This window comes from Rhinatrema bivittatum, chromosome 2 (genome assembly GCF_901001135.1).
Source record: "Rhinatrema bivittatum chromosome 2, aRhiBiv1.1, whole genome shotgun sequence".
Taxonomy (NCBI): domain Eukaryota; kingdom Metazoa; phylum Chordata; class Amphibia; order Gymnophiona; family Rhinatrematidae; genus Rhinatrema; species Rhinatrema bivittatum.
In genome coordinates this window covers 479,265,371-479,290,095 of record NC_042616.1, presented here as the reverse complement: position 1 = coordinate 479,290,095, position 24,725 = coordinate 479,265,371, and positions in this window count along the sequence as shown.

Genomic DNA, 24,725 nt, shown 5'->3' with positions numbered 1-24,725 from the left:
CTATAAAGTAAAACTCATACACACAAAAATGTATTGCGTGTATGTTACTAAACATTTCATTTTATTTGCATGCTAAAATGATATTTACAACCAATATGCTCAATTTTAGCAGGGCTTCATTAAAAAATGATCACGGCAGTGCGAACATGCTATTAACATACAAGCTAACTCCTAAAGCTATAGCTTCGATGAGTTCAAAGCATCTCTGATCTAAATTGTAAGATATATATTCATTTAAGTAACCGTATACAATGTACTGCTAATGCACCTATTTCCTTATTCCTACCTAGTGTACCTATTTCAAGGGACTTTGTTTTTAGTTTTTATTTTATTTTCCCTAGGAATTTCCATATTAGAACAACAAAAATTCAGAGGAAAAATGACGTTTCCAATGATTTTTTCCTGTTTGCTATAACAAAGTCATTTTCCCACAGATTTATTTTGTTCTAACATTGAAATTCTCGGGGGATAATAAAATAAAAACTGAAAATTAAGGTCCCTATCTATTTATCTATTTATTTTCAATCTACCTCGTATGTGTGCATCCATTAATTATGCACTTCGTGCATTTTACTTTATGCAATTCACTTAAGGGCTGATTTTAAAAGCCCTACACATGGGGAATCCAGGAGATACACGCGGGACCGGGCCGCGCTCGGGCCAAGTGGATTTTCAGAGGCCCGCATCCACCCGCTTAGCTCCCGGTATGAAAATAAAGAAAGGAGGATAAAAAAGGGGCACCTGGGGGTGGGCTGGGTCTGGGCAGTGCATGACAGAGCAGGGGCGGCAGCAGGTCAGTGTCACCGAGCAGTGCACACAGCACATAACTATTTACATGCACACGCGCACGTCGTGGGTCCCTATCTGTGTATCTTTACTTCTACTATGGATGGCATGTAACAGGTATAATAAAAAAAAATGAGGATTGAAGGGGTGGGGCTAAAAGGGTAAAAGGAAGGCGGGTTAATTGGGGGAGGGGGTTAGGAAGTCCTAGCCTTTACCTGGGGAAACTGGTAATTGTGATGACGTCATACGTAATAAAATGCCCCCATTTACACGGTAAAGCCGGCATTTGCACATACATGCGTGCACCCGTGTACAATTGTGCATACATGTATCCAGGTGCTGCTGATTTTATAACATTTGCGCATAGACATGCGCATGTTATTAAATGGATGAGCGCATACATATACACCTGCGCGGCTGTTTGAACGTTGCCATTCCTTTGCTCTTTCAGTGTATTTTTTCATTCAAAATGAAGAATATATGTGAACTAAAAAGGGAAAAAAAAGGATAATAAATTTCATATACAAGAAAACAATAATGCTATAAGCATAAATCTCAAAGCACTTTGCAGAAGGACTATTAAATGAGTGACCAAGTCCAGTCCTCAAGAGCCATAAAGAGGCTTCGTTTTCAGGATATCCACAATGAATATGCATGAGATAGATTTGCATACTCTGCTTCCATTGTATGCAAATCTATCTCATGAGTACCAGTCGTGGATATCCTGAAAACCAGGCCCCTTTATGGCTCTTGGTGACTGGAAATGGCCACTTCTGGACTATTAGCATCAGAAGGATCCTTGGCTAACCCTGGCACATACATTCCATTGATGGCAGGCAGGGGAAATCAGCCAGCCCTGTGTCAGCATGACACTTAACATATGGCCATCCCTCTTCTTTAAGAACCCTATCGTGTTAGGGCAGCAATAGCACATTGACAGCTGTTCAGACTAAAGCCTCATAAGCCTGCAGTCATCTTTGGGTAGACTTAACCATAGCAATGACAGCAAGGGTCATTGTAATACACTAGCAAAGTTCAGAAAACCAACAACATCACCATGAACTCCCATCCCATGAAGATAACCCCCACCCCTTCTGCAACATCTACGTTGTCCATGCCATATAGAAGTAGATAGTCAGAGGGTCGTGAACCATATTTGGAATGATTTGAGAGGGGCATCCAAATTTGGGTGGGACAAGGCTGCCTCATGAACATTCCTGCTAGCTCCTTTCTTTGAGGGACGTACGGTTCAACTGCTGCAGACTTGTCTCTGCTGCAACACCTCTCTTTCAAACTGTTCATACCATCTGAGACCATGTGGATCTTAGAACACATGCACTGCAAAATTTCAGGACAATTATGGCATTTGATTAAAACTTGTGGACAAACCTTTATTTGCAGAAGTTACAATGGTTTGCCTTATACATTATTCAGGTTACAACCATATTTAAAACCCAGTTGTCATTGATAAACCTGTGGTTTGAAATTACATTTTCTTGCCTACAGAAATGATTTTAAGGTACTTGGATGTATATTTGTATCTCTCCTCTTTGGCCTCCTTGTCTCTTTGTCCTGCTCTCTTCCTTCCCTCCCCTTCCCTCCCCGTCCTCTGCTCTACTCTTCCACAACTTCTTCTGCTCTAACAGGACCTATCTACTCCATCAGTAACCCCCAAAACATTCTGTTAACTGAGTTACTGAAACAGCATATGAGCTATCAAGGTTGAAAGCAGTTACATTTTAGACCTCAGTGAATATGAGTTAAACAACTCTTGAAAAGAAATCATACAAACAATATAGCACACAACCACTAGAGCCACCGTTGCATATGATGTTCCTTCATTTACATGGGCGTACACACTAATTTCAGGGTGTACATGTGAACGCCTTTTCAGACTGGCTTAGTCTGCACACTAGATCCTTCATGCATAGCAGATTATTTTTAACATCTGCTAAACATCCTTAGCATGCTCACTAAGCTTTAGTGACATAGGTAGTGGAGGGTCAGTCCTTATTTTTGAACTCTCATCACAATTTCTTAAGGTTGTGTTGAGTGTTATGTATATCACTAAAAGGGACTGATTTTCAAAAGCATTTACACAGAAATGTGTTTTGCACGTGTAAATGCACTTTTCCCAACTAAGTTGGCTGTTCAAAATTGCTACAATATATGCCATTGAATTGTCCATAGAATTTACCCGTGTAAGTACACTTTATGCACGTAAATAGTTTTTGAAGTTGCTATGGTGGTAGATTACATTTACGCACGTAACTTCTTTGAAAATTTACCTGTTAGAATTTTTGTTGGGAGACAGTTAAAATAGAAACTCTAAAAAAATACATTTGTGGTTTGGTTTATTCTAATTGCTTTCAGTGCTATAAATGCCACTGTGCATCAAAAAAGGGATATTTAAAAGCAGGACTGGCCTGAAGTCTCCCCTTGGAAACTGGGTCACATCACATTCCTGTTGCCAACTTTTGAAAACAGAGCTCTTAGAATTTTTTTTTTTTAATGTGATTCATACCATCAGGACAGCTGCAGTCAGGAAAACTGGCATGCAAACAAAATACAAAAGGTCTTTTACTTGCATTCACACTTTTAATCAGCTCCGAGACTTTTATGATGGCACATCATTGAACCAGTATACAACAGAGAGAAAGAAGTGAAAGGAGTGGTTATAAAATTTGTGGCTGATGCTTTCAGCAGTACAGAAAAATAAATAAACTGCTGAAAGTTAATGCCAGTCTATTACCCTTTGTATAAGGCTAATATCATTCTCTGTCAAAGCCATGTCTACACTCTATAAAATTCATATTAGGAAAATAGCTATAAAGACATTCAGCTTCAGATCACCTTATCATATTCTGAGAAACCAATTAAAACTCCATATTTGAAACAATAGTAACATTGAAAAATACCCCTCATACCTTATGCTATAAACTGAATCTATTACTTTCATCAGTTGTAAGTTATTCCTTATTACCACATTGCCCGGGTTCTTACAGTATATGTTATCAGATGTGCTGTGTATAGCACTCTGGTATGACATTTGACACAAACTCATAGAACAAGAGGGGAAACATATACATGTTAAAAAATGCATACATTTGAATGTTTCAAATCTACATTTCCTGTCCAGCACATGACCGTTTGGCTAAGACCAGGTCATATATATTTGGTGTTTAGAATTTCCATGCTTACTGGCAGCTAATGCATTTTTTTTAGACTAAAGGGTAGATTTTGAAAGGGCCACACATTCACCCATAAATGAGCTTATCTCACCGCGCACAAAAATTACATGCTATTTTATAACCTATGTGGGTAGGTTATAAAATATTCTTCCCATGCATGTCTGCTCATGACTTTATTACAGCTCCTTCTTTGGGGAGGAGAGAGAGAGAGACAGAGAGAGACTCCTTTTAAAGCAATGTCTGATACTCTCTATAGGACCATCGTAAGGGGGCACTTTCATTTGGACTGAATTTTCGGAAGATGAGTGTAACAACACCTCCCTAACCCCAACCCACCTGCCAAAAACTCACCCTGAATCATAGCGCCCCCTTTCAGTGGTCCATATATAGAGAGAAAAAAATGATTTGCCCTTCTAATTATTGTCATGTTCCCTATTTTTTTTTAATGAATGTCCTTCCCTGGGTTCACTTATTCATGCTATATTTTATATGCACCGGAATGAGGTGGGCCACAAGGGCCATGAACTGATCAAAACCTGACCCTTCACACAGAATTAATGTGTGAAAATATGAATAGATTGTATTAGGGAAAAAAAAAACCTCTAGTAACCAAAACTAAGAAGATAGTATTAGAGTCAAGAAACAGACAGACACATTCACTCTTTGAAGTATCTAACTAGCAATGCTGCAATTAAAGAAATTGGAAATGGGTAAACAAAACAAGGCTGTAAATAAACTACTTTTTGTCATTTTTAATTCCATTACATATCTACCACAGCTGGCAGTTACACTGAGCTGATGCAAGTATGCCACAAGGAGTAGCATGGGTCCCGATGCGCTATGCTAACTACTGCATTACTGACATACCTGAAGATATGTGGACATTTTGCATTAAATATGTGCCAACAACACCTTTTACAAGATAACCATACCTCAACAGATGTAGTTATTTCTTAGGCTGGGCTCGGACCATGGGGGTTCCTGTGAACATCATAGGCATTTAAAGGGGGCCTCATAGTCCATGCATAGTCATTTCCTACCCTCCCAATTGTCACCAAATTACCTGGCAGCCTTATTTGCCCTCCTTCACCCTTTTTCATAGGACAAAAAGCATAAAAGGTCTAGCTCTATATAAAGCTCTCTCTCCTGGTCCTCCAAAATACATACAATCTCTATTAGGGGTTGACCCTCCACCACGACCATGCAACTCCCTATCTTTCCATAGAAATATAGAAGAAACTTCTTGATTTCTCTGTTAGAATATGCTGCAGGTGTGCTTTGAGTATTAATGTAATAGCTTATTGGTTTCAGCCATCTGATAATTTTTATGTTAGCCAAAAAAAGTCTAATTTAGTGTGGCTTAATGCTGTTATATCAAGGATTATTTCTATTGACTTTGTTCTTACTTTATTTGATTTGACTGAATAGGGCTCTGTGTCATATCAATGCTTTTACCAAGATATTACAATGCAGACATGTCATCGCTGGATGATTGCCAATCAAATCATAATTTCAGGCAATGCCAATATCATATTTCTATTCTTACTAAGATTGCCATTAGTATGTAAATGTTCATTTCTAGCTGGAAAATAGATTAAAATCAGATAATGCTACCACTTTCTCAAACATGCATCAACACAGTCATCCCTGGATGTTTTGCAGTACATCAATACAGAAAATCTTCATGCATGTTATTAAACAATGGATTTTAAGATTTTCTTCCAGCTTGGCTGACAAATGTAATACATTGCTTCAGAATCTAGTTTTTTTTTACTTAAAGGTCCACATGCTGCAACATCTGAAACATTCAGAGGAATTGTGCTAATTTTAAACTGCATGATTTTATCAGTACTAACCTAAAGCATGTCATGTTCTTTATGCAGCAACACAAAGCAGTGAGATTGAATTTATTGCATTATCCTTTCCATAATGTGGCAGATGATTGAATACAAGTGATAAAAATCATGAGCTTTGCAAAAAAAAAAAAAAAAAACCAAACATAATTACATGTAGAATGATAACATCGTAAAGTTGAATATGGGAGAGAATATATCAGTCAGTCAAGGACTTTTGCTGTTGTAGTAATCCAGAAGAGTGCAGCCTTAGCTGTCTGACTCTGCAGAACTATATATGTGGATGTCTGTGCATGTCACCTCTGCATACTGCAATCATTCTTTATTGCTTAGGTAGAAAAAAAAAAAGTTACGCAATCAATTTCTTGGTGAATCCCAGGCCTGGATTTGCTAATAGATACACTATGGGCAGCAAACAGCTGGGGAGCAGGCTAGCAGAAGATTTACTGCTTCCCAGCCACTAGGAGTTTCACTCTGCAGAGAACAGCCCCCTGCTTCCTGCTCTAGCCCGTCTCCTTCCCTCTCCTGCAGAGAACAGGAGGAGAGACTGGAGCAGACAAAACAAGCAAAGAAAAAGTGTTCTGCTTCCTATTCAGCCCCTCCCTTCCTGTCCTCTGCAAGGAAATGGGGGGGGGGGGGGGGTGATAGCACCAATAGTGCCTAGGTGCAAAAAAACCCCTAAATCTGCCACTGGGGAAACCTTTTTATTGGACAGACAATACATTTTTGCCTATCTTTCAAGAGTTTTATCAAGATTTTTGCAATGATCTGATGAAGTATAATGCTTGAAAACTAGTCACAAATATATTGTTAGTCCATTGAAAAGGTATCACCTACAACTATTTTGCTGGCCTTTATTTCTAGATACCCAAGTGGACTAACCTGTGAACAACAGTTTTATTAGTCAAGGACCTATGTATTCTGCTTTCTTCTCTTATCATTTCATGATTAATAGCTGAGGTTTTCAATCAAGCATATTTTGAAAGCTCTACTTCTCTTGTCTTTCAAATGACAGAAAGATGGAGTTCAGTCGCTGTGCTTTTGTCAATTAATCTTAATACATTTCTATTTTTATTTATAATGTGGCAAACCCTCCCGGTCTGACCACTAGAGGTCACTGTCTCTTTAATAGAACTTTCTACTAAGAAGCCATCCCCACCTGGAGAGTCTGGTTTGGATACCTGAACACTATTTAGCCAAGCCATTTTAATACACTTTGGGTTCAGTTTGAGGAAGCAAGGTTAGATTAAAGATGGTTAAGTTTTATGCTCTAGTGAGGCCTCCCAGCTTTATCCAAAAGGAGCTTCTTTTAGAAGTGACATCTCACCATGCACTCCCTGTCAGAAAGTCCTTCTTCTAATTTACAGAGAGAGATTTTAAGCCTGATACCCTTTAGGGGCAAAGGGCTCTCCCCAGAGGACCAAAGACCTGGGACATTATTCTAAACCCTAGGAGGTTAAGCACCAGTGATGGATCCTGCTGCAAGAGACGGTGAAGGCAGAAGATGTATCCAGTTTAACTTTTAAAGTATTTTTTTGGACTTTAGCAGAGTGGGGGAGGTTTTTGGATTCCCCCTTTCCAGCTGGAATTGCAGTGCTGAGAACTTGCTTGATCCCACTGACTTTTCCCCAAGAGAAGTTACCCAGAAATATTAACAAATAAAGGATGGAAGAATAAGAACAGGAGACCCCAATGTGGTCTCCGTACACCAAGGGACTAGGACAGGTTAGGTGTCCAAGGATGAGATATCCAAAGGTAGTACTTGAAACACCTGCTACCAAGAGACAGAGGTTTGAGCATGCAACCATTTAAATGAACTGCAGCAGAGAAAAAAAAAAGAGAGAACAATGAGCCGCCAGCTCAGGAAACCCCAGATACCCCTTACTATGAAGGTGCTTAACTGACCATTGAATAGATGAGTCACAGATTCAGGTAGGAGATTTGCATATCACAGCCCCCTGAACTTCTGCAGATAATTTTATAGGAAATATCACAAAAATAAAATCAGATGATTCAAACTCCTAAATTATATAAGTATGACTTGGAAAGGGATTTATGAGAGAAATGTACTGGAAAACAATCCTAGGAAGCAAACAGATTTCACCCTGACTAACAAGGGTATTCAGACACATGGGTACCGAGATCTCAGACACCAGGGGTATGGCCAGGTATGATAGAGGAGAGTTTATATGGTTTCTCTCTAAGGGCCTGCTTGGGTTTTGGCAGAGAGGTGATGCATACAGGGTCAGACAACAGATAAAGCAAAGTCCAAGCTGGGTAACGGCACATGATTGGCCATGAGTTTAGGAGAGCTAAAATTGCTGAAAGCCGGGACTGTAGAGAGCTAGAACCACTGAATACTAAAACACCCATGAGTCTAGTGGAGCTGTAAAACCAAGCCACAGAATACTTCTTACCAAGGGGGGAGGACTGAAGAACAGCAGCAGGCCTGGAGTGGTCCCCCACTTGAGTGAGGGGACCCCAGGGGCAGATATGGAAATAAAGCAGTCCCCTGTGAACAAGGGGACCTCAGTGACAGTAAGGGAGGTGGAGTCAGGTCCCCCAGGAGAGTTGGAGGTGGAGTTGGGTCCCCCCAGGAGAGCATGGACCCCAGTGACAGGCCAGGGGGTGGTCAGGTCTCTCAGTGGAGTGGAAGGAGATGGTTTAGATAAAATGGACCTCCCCCAGGCCAACACTGCCCACCAGCCAAGTTGCATTTTTTCACCTGGGAGAGACTTGGGATAAAGGGAGGAAGACAATAATAATACTTGAGTAAGAGGGGATGAAAGAGGACCCTTCTCTTCTATAGGATGCTATACTATGGGGGTGAACAACCGCAAATTAACAATTTAATGTTCTTGCTATCTTGTAGAAATGTATATAATTGTTTTGACTGAGACTACTAACCACAAATAGACAAGTGTGCTGCTTGACTTCCTATTAATGATGTACATAGTTATGTAGAAATGTATATACTTGTATAGTCTAATAAACCTGTATATATTTGTACATACTGCCAGCCTTGCTCACAGTCCCATTTGTTTTCCTGGATAGAAGGGAGGGAAATTCCATCCAATAACACCTTCTTCCAGGTAGAAGCACCAGGCGCCAAGAATGTGAGGACCGATGGAGTCTGCCCTAGGGTGGCTCCAGCCAGGTCGGTCCTGGACCCAGGAATGCCTCGTGAGGTAAGCAGTCAAGGGGGCGTTGCATATTTTTCCAGTAAAGTTGGGTACCCCCTCCACTAAGATTCCCTCACAGCCACTGGGTACACTGCACACACTAAAAATCACCATGGGGCTACCCAGATGCCTGGAAAAAGGACACCTAACTACCCAGAGCCACATTCAGTTGTAGCTTCAATATTTTGGATGGATGGACTTTGATTTATGAGTATTCATTAGTAAACTTTTATTTAACACCCAGACCATATCCTGTGTGAGTATTACAGTTCTCAGCTCATGGGAAGCACCAATACAGTATATATACACACACTGGGAACTTATCAACATTGTCTGGGCCATAAGCAAGAGCTTCCCCCCCTAAAAAGAATCCCCCCCCCCCCCAAGGGACTGTGAGTCAAGCATGGGATGGAATTGCTAGCCGGAGCAGCCCCTGAAGATAAACAATTTAGTTTGTGTGCTCTTGGGATTAACTCAGCCAGCTAAGAGTTACGTAGAAATTTGAAATAATTTGCCTGCCTTCTAGTGTCCCCCTCCATTATACCTTAAAAGAAAATGTAACAATTGCCCAAGGAAAAATAAAACACAGACTGAGAAGCTCTCACATATCTTCAGGTATGTCAGTAATGCAGTAGTTAGCATAGCGCATCGGGACCCATGCTACTCCTTGTGGCATACTTGCATCAGCTCAGTGTAACTGCCAGCTGTGGTAGATATGTAATGGAATTAAAAATGACAAAAAGTAGTTTATTTACAGCCTTGTCTTGTTTACCCATTTCCACTTTCTTTAATTGCAGCATTGCTAGTTAGATATTTCAAAGAGTGAATGTGTCTGTCTGTTTCTTGACTCTAATACTGTCTTCTTAGTTTTGGTTACTGGAGTTTTGGGGGGTTTTTCCCTAATACAATCTATTGATATTTTTCACACATTAAAAAAAAAATGATTTGCCCTTCTAATTATTGCCATGTTCTCTATTTTTTTTTTTAATGAATGTCCTTCCCTGGGTTCACTTATTCATGCTCTATTTCATATGCACCGGAACGGGGTGGCCACAAGGGAGGACACGGCCCAAGGCACCACCACCAGCACCACCACCCATCTCCTGCTGCTGATCAACATGGGAAGTGGATTTTAGGGGGAGGAAAGGAAGAGAAAGTGAGAGAGGGTGGGCCTGAGGTAAGAGGGAGTGGTTGGAGGGGAAGACAGAGGAAGGGGGGTGGGGAAAAAGAGATGTGGAAAGAGAGTGTGGGAGGGGGTAGGGGGGAAACAGAAAGGGCATGTAGGGGCAGAGAGACTGGTGTGGGCAAGGGGTAGAGTTCGGTTGGTTTGCCTCCCCCAACCAAAAAGGCATCCTGCTGTCCCTGTTAAATTTCACTTTATGTATGTCATTGTTAATCTGCTTGGGGTTTTGATAAAGGTAGAACTGAAGTGCCATCAGTCCCTTGAATTCATCATGATAATAGCGGCTAAGTACAAGGAGCTTTCAAAAATTTTAAACATCATCATGTCCCCAAGAATAACAAACCAAAATAAAGTATATGGAGGTCAATATTGATTTGGCCATTTAGAGGACAAGTTATGCAGCTACAGTTAGCCAGATAACTTGTCCAGTATCCTCAGCGGGATTACATGTCCCACTGAATAAATACTTGCTTAAAGTTATCCTACTCCCGGCACCTCCACGCTGCTCTAAAACAGACAGCGCTGGAAGCGTAAACTTATGCTAAGCTTGTACTTTCAATGCTAGTGGCAGCATTGGAGACAGTGCTGCCTGCTTTAGAGCAGCGTGGAGATGCTGGAAGCAGGGCGAAGGGTTGCTTGCTCCCAGCAATCTTATTAAAGATATTGGGAGGGATTGGGAAGGTTGGGGGAAGGGGGAAGGGGGAAGGGGGAAGGGGGTCGGGGCCCGGCTATTTAGTATACACTTGCAGGTGGGAGGGAAGGGAAGCAGCCATCAGATGTTAGCATTGCAAATATACCAGGATGAGGGGAGGGGGTCTGGTTAACATTTTTAGGAGTCAGAGGGTAAAGAAGGCATGGCCTGAAGGGGCCTTTAAAGATATTTGGGAGGAGGGTGAGCGGCCGAGGGAGAGGATGATCGTCTCTCTTTATTTAATACTTTTAAACATTTTGACAGCCAGATATTCTTAAAAATATCTGCTTAAGTACCACATTATCTGGCCACACGAGGCCAAATAACTTTAGACCTGCTTCTGAGCAGGTCTTAAGTTATCTGGCTAACCTAGCTGGATGGATATACCCAATATTCAGCTAAGTTAGCTGGATAATGCAACCCTTCTCCAGAATGTCCTTGAAATGCCCCATTTTATTCGGATAATTCTAGCCAGATACCTAGGTACCCGGCTAGAATTTAGCCGGAGAAGGGCTAAATATAGCCGGGTAAGCCATTTAGATGGATAACTATTAAGATATCTAAGTAGCTTTTGAATATCTACCCCATAGAGGGGCGGATTTTAAGAGCCCTGCTCGCCTAAATCCGCCCAAATCCGGGCGGATTTAGGCGAGCAGGGCCCTGCGCGCCGGTGAGCCTATTTTACATAGGCCTACCGGCGCGCGCAGAGCCCCGGGACTCGCGTAAGTCCCGGGGTTTTCGGAGGGGGGCGTGTCGAGGGCGGGACCGAGTGCAGCGCCGTTTGGGGGGCGTGTCGGGAGCATTTCGGGGGCGGGGTCCGGGGGCGTGGTTACGGCCCGGGGCGGCCCGGGGGCGTGGCTGCGCCCTCCGGACCCGCCCCCAGGTCGCATCCCGGCGCGCTAGCAGCCCGCTGGCGCGCGGGGATTTACGCCTCCCTCTGGGAGGCGTAAATCCCCCAACAAAGGTAAGGATGGGGTTTAGACAGGGCCGGGCGGGTGGGTTAGGTAGGGGAAGGGAGGGGAAGGTGAGGGAAGGGCAAAAGAAAGTTCCCTCCGAGGCCGCTCCGATTTCGGAGCGGCCTCGGAGGGAACGGAGATAGGCTGCGTGGCTCGGCACGCGCCGGCTATACAGAATCCATAGCCTTGCGCGCGCCGATCCCGGATTTTAGCGGATACGCGCGGCTCCGCGCATATCTACTAAAATCCCGCGTACTTTTGCTTGCGCCTGATGCGCCAGCAAAAGTATGCCTAGTCGCGCGGTCTGAAAATCTACCCCAGAGTGTTTAATCATTTAAATTGCCTTAACTGCCAACTGAATTATAAAATATTTTTGATATACTGCCACCATAAAGGAAAATGATAGCACTGAAATCCATCATAAGGGGAAAGGATAGCATCGAAATACTCTGACTACTGTGCAGCAGTGGCCAGAAAAAGCAAACAGAATGTTAGGAATTATTAGGAAAGGAATGGAGAATAAAATGGAGAATACCAAATGTCTCTGTATCACTACATGATGCGGCTGCACCCAGAACACTGAGTGCAGTTCTGGTTACTGCTTCACAAAAAAAGATGTAGCAGGATTAACAGAAGTACAGAGAAGAGCAGCCGGAATGGAAGGGCTCCCCTGTGAGGAAAGGCTACAAAGGTTAGGGCTGTTCAGCTTGGAGCCACACTGCCAGCATTGTTTAGTGGCAAGGTAAAGGAGGCAGTTAAAGCTAAAATGGCATCATTCAAAAAAAAACGGAAAACAGACCCAAATGCTGAAAGTAGGCAAGAGCATAAGTACTGGGAATTTAGGCGTAAAACAGAAGTGTAACAGGCCAAGAAAGAACTTTTCATCCAGCCAGACTAGTCCAGACGGATGAGTTATGCACTGCAACCAGCAGATGGAGATGGTGCCTAATGACTCGCTGATGTCACTCCTTATAAGCTTCTGTAGTGACCTTAGCCTGCCAGTATTCTCTGACTCCAGCAGATAAGAGGAGTGCATTCTGTGTTATGCACTGAGGCCCAATTAGGCCAGATAAAACAGAGAAAACTGTCAAATTTTGGATGTGTAGCTCCTGAGGTGAAACATTTGTACTGTCTCACTCAGTTGAGCGCAGCCATGGATTAGGGGGGTCTTCATTTTTTGGATTTGAGGTTTAGCAGGTAGCAGCTGTTGACCATTTTCCCCTACCCCCTTTCTCCTTATAAAAAAAAAAAAGAGTTTATGTTTCTGCTTCTTTACTTAGTTTCCTTAGTTCTTGAGATTGATCTAGTGAAATAAAGTTATAAAAACAGGAAACACAAGAAAAATGAAACCATAAGTCATTAGCTGTGAGGCAGTTACTGTGGTCGGCTATCCCTTATCAGATGTTTAACGGGTGAGTGAATTTGTAACTTTTATTCTTTGTTTGCCTCAGTTTTCAGCCTTTGGTAGGCAATAGGTCTTATAATAGCTGCTCAGTTTTACCACAGGAAGAAACCTGAACTGTGCAAAACTTGTGGTTTCTGCTGTCAACCACCAGGAGGGGTTGTGGTGTGCCGGGTATGCGCGGAGGAGAAGGATGGTGAGTAGAGTGGTCAGTCTGCTCTTGAAGTAGGGTAGGGGGCTGTATTGATAGCACATTGGGTCCATCAAGTTCTTGCCACTGTGCTTGTTGCTGAGGCAGGTATGGCGGACATTACCAAATCATACTCTACGGGAAGTGATTCATAGCTGCCTGCACTGTTCCCCAATGCCTCAGGAAACATCTGCAATTTCTTCAAAGGCCATGTTAATTTTTTCATTTGAAAGGACATAGCATTCCTTTCCAGTCAATGCTCCCTTGTCTTCTTGGGCTGCAATTTCCTTTGAAGAGTGCCTTCATCAGGCATTTGTAATAGAGCAGTCTTTAATTCCAGGGTCCTCATCAATGTATTTCCTGAGGTGCATCAGAATGCATGAAAGTGAGGTCTGAGGATGGAGGAGACGAGGAGGATGGTTAGTCGGATATATCTCTATTAGACCTTAAGTACATGAGGGATAGCGACAGTGACTATCAGTTGGAGGAGGGTAAATACGCTCCAGAGAATGTAGAAGACTCTAGTATGGTAAGGCTTTTCCACAACGATTAATTAGTGGACCTTATATCTCATTCCTTACAGTTGCTGAATATTGCAGACGTTAAAGAACAGGTGGGTCCAGAGGAATCTGAGGATCCTATTATGACAAGTTTAAGAAAGTATTCTAAGTGCTTTCCATTTCACAGGTTGTTCAAGGACTTACTTGATCTTGAATGGGAAGCTCCTGAAAGTAATTTTAAAGGTGCTTGAGCTCTGTCAAAAGAAATATCCTCTAGTTCCTCTAGAGAAGGAAAGATATAAGTTCCCTAAAGTGGATTCCCTTATGTGTTCAATTACCAAGTAAACCACTATTCCTGTGGATAGATATGTTTCTCTTAGAGATTCTCAAAATAGAAAGATAGAGTCTGTTCTTAAGCAGTCAGGGCACTTCAGATATGCACTTCTTAGTGCTTTTAGACTTATCAGCAGCCTTTGATACCATGGATCACAGTATCTTATGTACAAGACTGAATGAAATATGGATTAAAGATACTGTTTTAAACTGGTTTTTATCCTTCCTCCAAGAACGTTGCTTTCAAGTGAAAATTAAAAATACTATGTCTTAAAAAATTCCATTAGAATCAGGGGTCCCCCAGGGGTCTGCCCTTTCAGCCACACTGTTTAATGTATACCTACTACCAGTTTGTTATTTACTGGCAGGACTCAGATTAAATTTCTATATCTATGCTGATGATATTCAGTTTTTGGTGCCAATCGATGACACAATTGAAAAGACACTTAATATCATTGATATATACTTCAAGGCACTAAAACAATTATTGTCACACATAAAGTTAGTTCTTAATACGGAAAATACAGAAATACTCCTATTAGAACGGAAATTGAAAAATGATGGAACTTCCTCTCTTAACTTTGAAAACAATATAAACATTAAGACATCTTCTCTCGTCCAAGATTTTGGCATTATATTAGAAACAGATCTCAGTTTCAAAAAACATATATCCACTAAGCAAAAAGAAGGGTATCATAAACTTATTATTTTACGAAGACTAAAACCATTGCTTGATAAAAATGATTTCAGAACCGTCCTGCAATCACTGATCTTATCCAATGTAGATTACTGCAATGCCTTACTTTTAGGATTCCCAGCAGCCACAACCCGACCATTACAAGTTCTGAAAAATGCAGCGGCCAGAATCCTGACCGGTAGTAAAAAATACAACCACATTACACCAACATTGATCTCTCTTCATTGGTTACCGATTGTATACCACTCCCAATATAAAACGGCATGTATTCTTCACAAAATAATCCATGGTGAAGAAACCAAATGGCTACATATACCCCAAAAGAACTTGAGATCAGCAAACAAGGGATTACTGACAATTCCCAATGTCAAGTCTGCACATCTGACAGAGGTTAGAGAGAGAGCAGTATCTACCGCAGGTCCTAAACTCTAGAACTCCTTGCCGGTAGAACTAAGACTGCAAACAGACTTAAAAAAAATTTAAAGCTGATTTAAAGACCTGGCTTTTTAACTGTGCTTACACAAGTCCTAGTTAATGTCGTAGTTTTATTATGTTTTAATTTAGCATAAAATACTTTTAAGATAATTGACTATTAGATATTTATTGTGCTTAGCTAAAACAATGTATTTTACTGATATTAGCACTTATATTGTTGATAATTTTTAGTTCTGTTTAGAATTAGATATTGCTCTCTTAATTGTTTATAATATGTATTGATTGTTTTTATTCTCACTGTTTTATGTTTAATTATTGTAAACCGATGTGATGGATTTCTGATACCTCGGTATATAAAAAGTAATAAACTATAAACTAGTTCAGATGCAACTGTATTGTGGCTAGAGTGGAATTGTGCCTCTTGCAGTGGATACAGGAGAAGGCCCTTGTTAGGCCTACTGGCCTCAGGATGTCTCCATGCCGCTCCTCCGCTGGGTCTGGCCCTCTGCTTCCGGTGCGGGCATGCCCCCGGCAGGGCCAACACTCTTCCCATGCCATTGAGGCCGCTCCATCCCTACTGCAGGCAGGGACACCGCTGACATCAGCCCCGCCCCCCCAGGCGCATGCACGCACGGCCCGCGCGGATTTAAAGGGCCCTCAGCTGGGAGACGCCTCAAGCTCCTCCTGTTCATGTCTGGGCGTGCCCCTATTTATTCCTAGCTGTACCTCTGCCCGACGACTTGGCAACAGGTCTTCTTGGTGCTTCTTGCTTGCTCCAGTGTTGGATCCTGTTCCTGCTTCCTGTTCCTGCCTTCACCTGCCTTTTCCTGCCTCTGTCTCTCTTTGCCTGACCGGACTCTAGTTTCCTGTTTTTCCCTTCAGACGGATCTCCCTGGCTTGATCTTCAGACCGGACTTCACGTTGCTTGATTGCCGCCTACCACTGACCATTGGACTGGATCTTGCATTGCCTACTTTCCACATCTTCACATCCTCTCTTCACAGGGGCCCTCCTAAGCCCAGTTGGTCCCGGCACCCAAAGGCTCAACCTGCAGGTAACGGGATTGGTATTGGTGAAGCTCCAGCCAGCCCCTGTCTTCCATCAGCCTCACCTCCTGTTGTTGGGAACCTGCGGCAGGTCTTCCTCCCAGTAGCGTCAATCCCAACACAGGCCAGGGGTCCACATTTCCATCGAGGTCATAACAGCTCAGTTAGATCCAGGAGCAGACTTTCTAGTGGATGCCCATACATTGGGATTGGTCTGGCTGGATTCAAGGAAAGGAAATGATCAGGTAAGAACAAATTCCATCTTTGTAAAAAGGTTTGCTAGTGAGGCAAAAACAAGTAATAACTTTTTCCAAGTATATTAGAAACAATAATTCTGTAAGGGAGTCAATTAGGCAAAAGGGATGCTTAGGGAGGACAAGGAAATTGCAGAAAATCTGAATGAACTCTTTGTATCAATCTTTACTGAGGAGGTTTTTGGGATCATACCGGCACCTGAAATATTCTTTAATGGTGGAGATTCTGAGCAACTAAAACAAATATCTGTGACAATGGTGGATATAGTTATCAGATTGACAAACTAAAGAGTAACAAAATCACAGGGACTAGATGCCATCCACCTCAGAGTTCTGTAAGAACTAAGACATGAAATTGCAAACTTGCTATTAATAATCTATAACCTATTGTTTAAAACAGGCACAATACCAGGTATTAATGTGACATTGTTTTTCATAAAGTTCTCCAAGAGTGATCCAGGAAACAATAAATGAGTGAGCCTGACATCGCTGCTGGGCCAAATGGTAGAAGCTATGCTTAAAAACAAAATCACTGGCCAGATTGATAAGCATGACTTAATGGGGAAGAATCAACATGATTTAACAAAGAGAAGTCTTCCCTTCCTGATCTTTTAGATGTTTTTGAAGATGTAAATAAACATGTAGGTAATGGTGAGCTGGTTGATTATAGTATATTTGGATTTTCAGAAGATATTTGACACAGTCCTCCATGAAAGACGACTCAGGAAATTAAAAAGTCATGGGATAGGAGGCAGTGTCCTATTGTGGATTGGTAACTGGTTAAAAAACTGGAAAAGAGGAAAGGGCTAATTTGTTAGTTTTCCAAATAGAGAAAGGTAATTAGTGAAATCCACAGGGATTAGGTACTCCATGAATGAGATTTGCAAATAACACAAAATAATTCAAAGCAGTGGACTGTGAGGTACTGCAGAGGGAACTTGTAATACTAGAGACTGGGTAACTGAATGGTAAATGAAATTTTATGTAGAAAAATGGAATGTAATGCACGTAGGGAAAAATAATCCCAACTACAGGTTTTTGCCGGGTTCTGAATTAAGAGTCAACACCTTGGAGTCCTTGTGGACAATATGTTGAAATCCTCAACTCGGTATGTGGCAGCGGTCAAAAAAAGCAAATAAAATATTAGGAATGATCCAAAAAGGAATGGAGAATAAAACAGAAAATATATTGCCTCTGTATTGAGCCAGAAATGTCTATGTCACATTATTAGCCAAGTATACTAAGGAAAGGTATTGCTATCCATGGAAGTGAATAACAGGAAATAGTGTACTTTATGGAATTTGCTAGGTACTTGTGACCTGTATTGGCCATTGTTGGAGAAAGAAAGCTGTGCTTGATGGATCTTGAACTGGCCCAGCATTGCATTTGTTTTGCTCTTATAAGAGATGGTTGAGGGGAGCTATGGTAAAAGTCTATAAAATAAGAATGAAGTGGAAATCAGTTGCTTACTCTTCGGAAAATATAAAGAATAGGGTCACTCCATGAAGTAAGAAGCACATTTAAAATAAATGAAAAAAAATATTTTTCACTCAACACACAGTTTGGCTGCAGGAATTCATTGCTGAAGTTTGTGGTTAAGACAATTAGCATAGCTGGGTTTAAAAAAGATTTGGACAAGTTCCTGGAAGAAAATACCATTAGCATAAAAGTCATTAGTTATTCCTGGATGTAAGTAGCAAGAGGTCTGAGTAACAATTTGACAAACTTACCTAAAATCTATGAGTTCAACATACTGATTCCAAAGTTAGGCCAGTTGGTAGAAAAATACATAGTGGATTTGCAGAAATATATTGTTGATACCTTGAAAAAATATATAAATTTCCACAGATCTGTGAATTTCCATGAATTTCATAGTGAGAATTTGTTAAAAGATAAAACAATAGATAGTTCCTGTGTATCTCAGATTAACGGATCCTATGCAATAAAGCTCACGCAAAATCAATTTTAGAGTGAGTTTGCAACAAAATTTAATGGGCATATTAAAAAGCCACTTAATCAGGAGGCATAAAGATTTAGCATGCAAGAGGTAAAAATATTAGAAATAACATGGTCACGTAATTCTCATATTCAAAAACTGCAAATTGCATTGGCTTAAATAGCATGATCATGTTATTTACAGAGAGCATGGTACATACTAAGAGCATGTAATCCCCTTTTCCATTTGAAGCCTCTTGCTGGTGACCAATATATATAACTAAGCCTGGCACATAGGGGTTGCTTGTCAGTGCAGATGCAAGAACTGTGAAACTGTTGTGAAACTCAAAGGAGAGTAAAGAGATCCAGGAGACTATCATACTGATATGCGTGCAGTTTTAGAACCTTCTAAATTCTGTGTAAGTAAGGATCTTAAAAGAGTGATATGAGAGGATGTGGTTGGGGACAGATCCATGGAGGAGTATGACCATTCTGACTCAGAAGGGCACCAGCATCTAATCATTCCCCCCTATAGTGTAGGCACGGCAATGAATGTACTACACATTTTGCTATTGCCTCAGTCTCACAGAAATTAGTTCTGCACTCAGACAAAACAACTGGACAACCAAGAAAAGCTTTTGAGGCTCAGACTACTGTTCATTCTAAAGTCTCTGTATGCCAACAGTGGTTTTAGAACACACTAATAATAACAACTACCTTTGTCTTCTGGGAACCTATTTCTTGCAGATGTATTTGTGTAAAGAAAAATGAAGTTATTTTAGTGCCCAAGTGTGTGAATGTGTTTCCTCTTTCACCTGCGTCCCTATCTCTGTAATTCTCTCTTGTCTTCTCCATGTCTCTGCTGTCCTGCTGGTACACTGGGAAAGCTTGTTTTGTATCTTTGGGACTGTGGCGAGGAGTTAAGGACTGAGTGAGTAGGGACCACTGACTCTCGGGGATCCCTCCTTGAAAGGAAGCCCTCTGCTTTAGTGACTAGCAGAGGATGGAGGGGTCAGCTCCCCACAAAAAAAAGAATGTCATAGACAGCCATTTAAATGCCAGCAGTGCACAGTGGCTAGAATAACTCCAGCAATGATAGCAAAGATACCTTTAAGCCTGCCCATTTCCACACCACTATGAAATCCCTGCGCCTTGTACACTGTGAGGAACAGAACAATGCTTGTTGATACGTCATTCTTTGGCTTCAGAAAACCTGTTTGTGGTACGCATATTTATATGTTCATGTGTGCAAAAATGTGAGCGAAAAGTATATATGAGGCTGCGGAGCTAAAGTCTCACCAAGCCGTTTCTAACCTGGGGTCAGGCGGTGCCTGACCTCGCCCCCTGCACTCTTCGCTATGCCGCCCCACCCCCCACCGTTGGCCACTGGCCTCCCGTCCCCCACCCATTCTTGCGGCGATGCTTTTTTAAGTTGAATGCAGCATTATATTGATTAGTCAGCACCATGGAGGCGAACGTGTAGCGGAGGGGACAGCACACCATTATTTATGGAAGCAGTGGGGGGATCTCCCCTCACATCCCATCTCGGAATGGTAGCATTTCCCTCCATCCCTTCCTCTTTTTATATATATATATATATATATATATATATGTTTGTATTGGTGTCACAGTTGGGGGTGACATAAGCCTTTTAGCAGAGTTTTGAACTGTTAAGTTTGGGATACAGGTAAATGATGGTTGAGATGGCTGGGGATGGGCCGGCAGGCCTGGCTTAGCTGAAGCCGGATAGTCAGTAGGGTACTGATCAGACTGCATTGGATCATCTCCACCATTGGGTTGTGGTGGAGAGGTCTTGGGGCAGACGACAGTTGGGGCCAGTAAGCGTGGGAAACCAGGAAGGTGCGATGCCATCACAGCTGAGTCGTGGCAGAGCGGCTACTGTGCTGGCGGAAGATTAAGTTAATGTGGGGGTTATTGTTCGGGCTGGGGTTCACTGGGTTAATAAATTAATGTTTGACGATTAATAAATTGCAGCCCTTTGTTTCACTTCGGTTTTGGTGTATGCGTGTTGCTTGGGGAGGGCTAGGGACATGGCTGGGTATCAATTTATCCCAACTGCACATTTCGGTAATTAGCTGTGCTTTGTTTTGGCAAAGAAAAGTGTTGTCAAATGTATTTATCTCCAAGGGTGAATGAATACAGCAGTACAGGGTCGTCTATCTCCATGTTCTTAATTTTTCACACCTACTCTTTCCAGTGAGTGGAATCCTCTGAAGAGCAGGCTCAGTTTAGTAGGTTCGCTCAAATTAGTACATTAACAATACTACATAGTGTCCAGTTAGCAAGCATTCACCATACAGCATGGAAAGTGAACATACCATGATTTTTCTGACACTTTTAACAGTAAAGCCTTCCTGCATGCTTAGGGACCTTCATTTTCAGTTTTTATTTTATTTTGCCTGGGAATTTCAATGTGATAACAAAAAAAAAGTCAGTGTAAAAAATATTTTAGAATAACACATAGGAGAAAAATCAATGGGAAAGTCATATTTCCCACTGATGTCTTTTTTGTTTTAACACTGAAAATCCCAGGCAAAATAAAATAAAAACTGAAAACAAAGGGTCCTATACATAGCTCACTGTTTTTAGCATGCACATGAGGGCCTTAAGATGCATGATAAACTTTGTAGCATAGGTCCGAAAACAGTTGAAATCTGCTTGATTCAAACTTGACTCAATCAGTTCCCAATCTCAGTGTAAGATATCATGAAGCTTATGATATTTTATATTTCTAATATACATTAAAATTAATATTTTACCCAAGGAATAATTTATGAAAACCACAGTATGCACATTTAAGCAATGAAGAGTAGCTGGGAAAAATAAAAAACATAGTTTCCCTTGATTCCAATATTTTAATAGGCAAATTCCAACTTTAATAAATTGGTAAACCTGAACAGAACTTGATAACTTACCTATCATAAACAACAACAACAGCTTTTAGGAAATATAAGTAAATTGCAAGTCTTTATCTACTAGTTTATTGTTTCTAAGTAACTTTTTGCTATAATGTAAAATAATGTTTTGAATTATTGGGTTTCTTTTTTATACCAAAGAACCAGGTCCTTAAAATAAAGCTATTATCTACAAAGAAAAGAGCAGTGCCTGAAAAAATCTCTATAATTGCAAATGTTGTATGCATAAGAACTAGGTTCTATTTCAGGTTGATCTGATATTTAAAGTTTGTCAGTGATTGCTTTCATTTAATGATCATTTAGGTCAGGGGCAGCGGAACACCTTTTAGATTGGAGGGGGCAAGCCAAGCTCCACCCCCAACTCTGCTGCAAGATCCTTCCACTTTCCCTCTGCAGATTTTTACATTACTTTTACAGTTACCGTCATTCTACCTTACATAAATTCTTCACATAAATCATAAAGTGTAATTCAGGGGTGGTCCTCGAGAGCCACAAACAGGCCACGTTTTCAGGATATTCACCATGAATATGCACAAGATAAATTTGCATGCATTATCTCCATTGTATGCAAATCTCATGCATATTTATTATAGATATTCTGAAAACCAGGCCTGTTTGTGGCTCTGGAGGACCAGAGTTGGACACCATAGTATAATTATTAATTCCCAGTCCAATTAAATGATTGATTCTAGAAAACCAGGCATAGTGATATAGGAGGAAACCACCAAAACAGCATTTCTTATAGAAATGTCAATATTAAGTGACTACTTGTTGCTCGCAGACGCCCCCCACACCAATGCACACATAGCTCTCTAACAATGGGGTAATGCAGGATATTTTCCCCTACTCTTTACCATAGAAAAAAATCCTGCCGTCATCTAAGTAACAGAACCAATAATTAAAAGCTCACATAATTGTTTTAATATTTCCCCAAAAAACAATAACATATTTCAAAAGTGAAGACACATCAGATAACACCCAAAATTTACAACTAGTATTTAAAAATCCATAACAAAATTACTGCAACATTTTTACATGGTGAGCAACTTTCCTAATAATTCAAATAATGCTGCTTTAATGTTCTTTGCTTTTGGACTTGGCTGTAGAAGTATTATCCCCAATGTCAGCATATTAGTACCACAGACTGTAAAAGTGAGGGCCCAGTGTTGGCTGTCTTCAAAATCCAATACCATTTTTCCCCTCTTCGTCTTCAAAGCAGACAGCGATATTACAGTTGTGTCTAAAACATCAAGGCTAATTGGTTAAGGGAGTAATCACCCAAGTCTTCTGGTTAAGGATACTAACTTCCATTCCATGCAGGTTATTCCCAGGCACTCTTTTCTTCACAATCATCCTCAAGCCTTTAGGGATCTCACTGTGTTTATCCCATGCCCTTTTGAAGTTGTTTACTATTTTCATCCTTACCACCACTTCTGAAAAGGCATTATAGGCATCAACCACCCTCTCCATGAAAAAATATTTCCTTATGTTGGTTCTGAGTCTTTCCCACTGGAGTTTCATTTCGTGACCCCTAATTCTACTGTTTCCTTTCCAGTGAAAAAGGCTCAAAATTTGTGCATCATTAAATCCTTTTAGGTATCTGGAAGTCTGTATAATATCCCCCCTGCACCTCCTCTCTTCCATGGTGTACATATTCAGATCCTTCAGCCTCTTCTCATATGTCTTCCGATTCAGACCCCACACCCTTTTGGTTGCCCTTCTTTGGACTGCCTCCATCCTGTCTCTATCCTTTTTTAGATATGGGCTCCAGTACTAGACATAACATTCGAGGTAATTCCCGCAAAGATAAGGGCATCACTACCTCCTTTTTCTTACTGGTTATTCCTCTCTCTATGCATCTCAGCATTCTTCTGGCTTTAACTACCGCCTTGTCACATTATCTCACCGTCTTCAGATTGGCAGACACTATCACCCCAAGACCCCTCTTACAGTCTGTGCACATCAGTCTTTCACCCCCATTACATACAGTTCTTTTGGATTACTGATCCTCAGATGCATGACTTCACTTCTTGGCATTGAATTCAAGTTGCCAAATTCTTAGCCAGTCTTCAAGCTTTTTTAAATCACTTTTCATTCTTTCTACTCCTTCAGGCATCTTCTATTCCTTCCACAATGTTTCTCATAAAGATATTGAACAGAACCAATCCTTGTGGCACTCCACTTTACACTGCTCTTTCTTCAGAGTAGGTTCCATTTATCATTACACACTGTCTGCTGACAGTCAATCAGTTTACAATTCATGTCACTACCTTGGTGCCGATTCCAAAGCTTCTCATTTTGCTTACTAATTTCCTATGTGACAATAGAAATTGAAACTCAAACTCTCCTCACACACCTATGACACATTACCCTCCAAAGCCCTACTAGACATCCCAAACACAATAGCCAAGCCCTTAGCACAAATAATCAATTGTTCGCTCACCTTTGGGATAATTCCCGACGCACTAAAACATGCTGTGGTAAAACCCATCCTAAAAAAAACCCAACCTCGACACCTCAGACCTTGCCAACTACCGTCCCATATCCAACCTCCCATTCCTGGCAAAAGTCATGGAAAAAATCGTCAATGCCCAACTCTCAGACCTCCTTGAAACACACGATACACTTGCTAACAGCCAATTCGGATTCTGGAAATTCCTTAACACTGAAACCCTCCAGCTCTCTCTCATGGACACCATACTAAAAGGAATTGACCAAGGTCACTCCTACATCTTGGCATTACTTGACATCTCAGCAGCCTTTGACACCGTCAACCATGACATCTTAATCAGTCGCCTCTCCGAAATCAGTGTCACTGGTGCAGCCTTCCTCTGGTTCACCTCTTACCTTAAGAATAGACGCTATGTGGTCAAAATCGGAAACTCCGAAACATCACCCACCCAACTCACCCAAGGGGTTCCCCAAGGTTCTTCCCTCTCATCCACATTGTTTTACATCTACCTCCTCCCTCTCTGCCAGCTTCTTACAGACCTAGGCTTTCCTCACTTCCTATATGCGGACGATGTCCAAATTCTCATCCCCATCCAAGAATCGTTACCCAAAGCCATCAAAACATGGAAGAACTTCCTTAGCCCAATAAACCACCTACTTACCACCTACTTACCAACATCTGAACACAACGAAAACAGAACTCA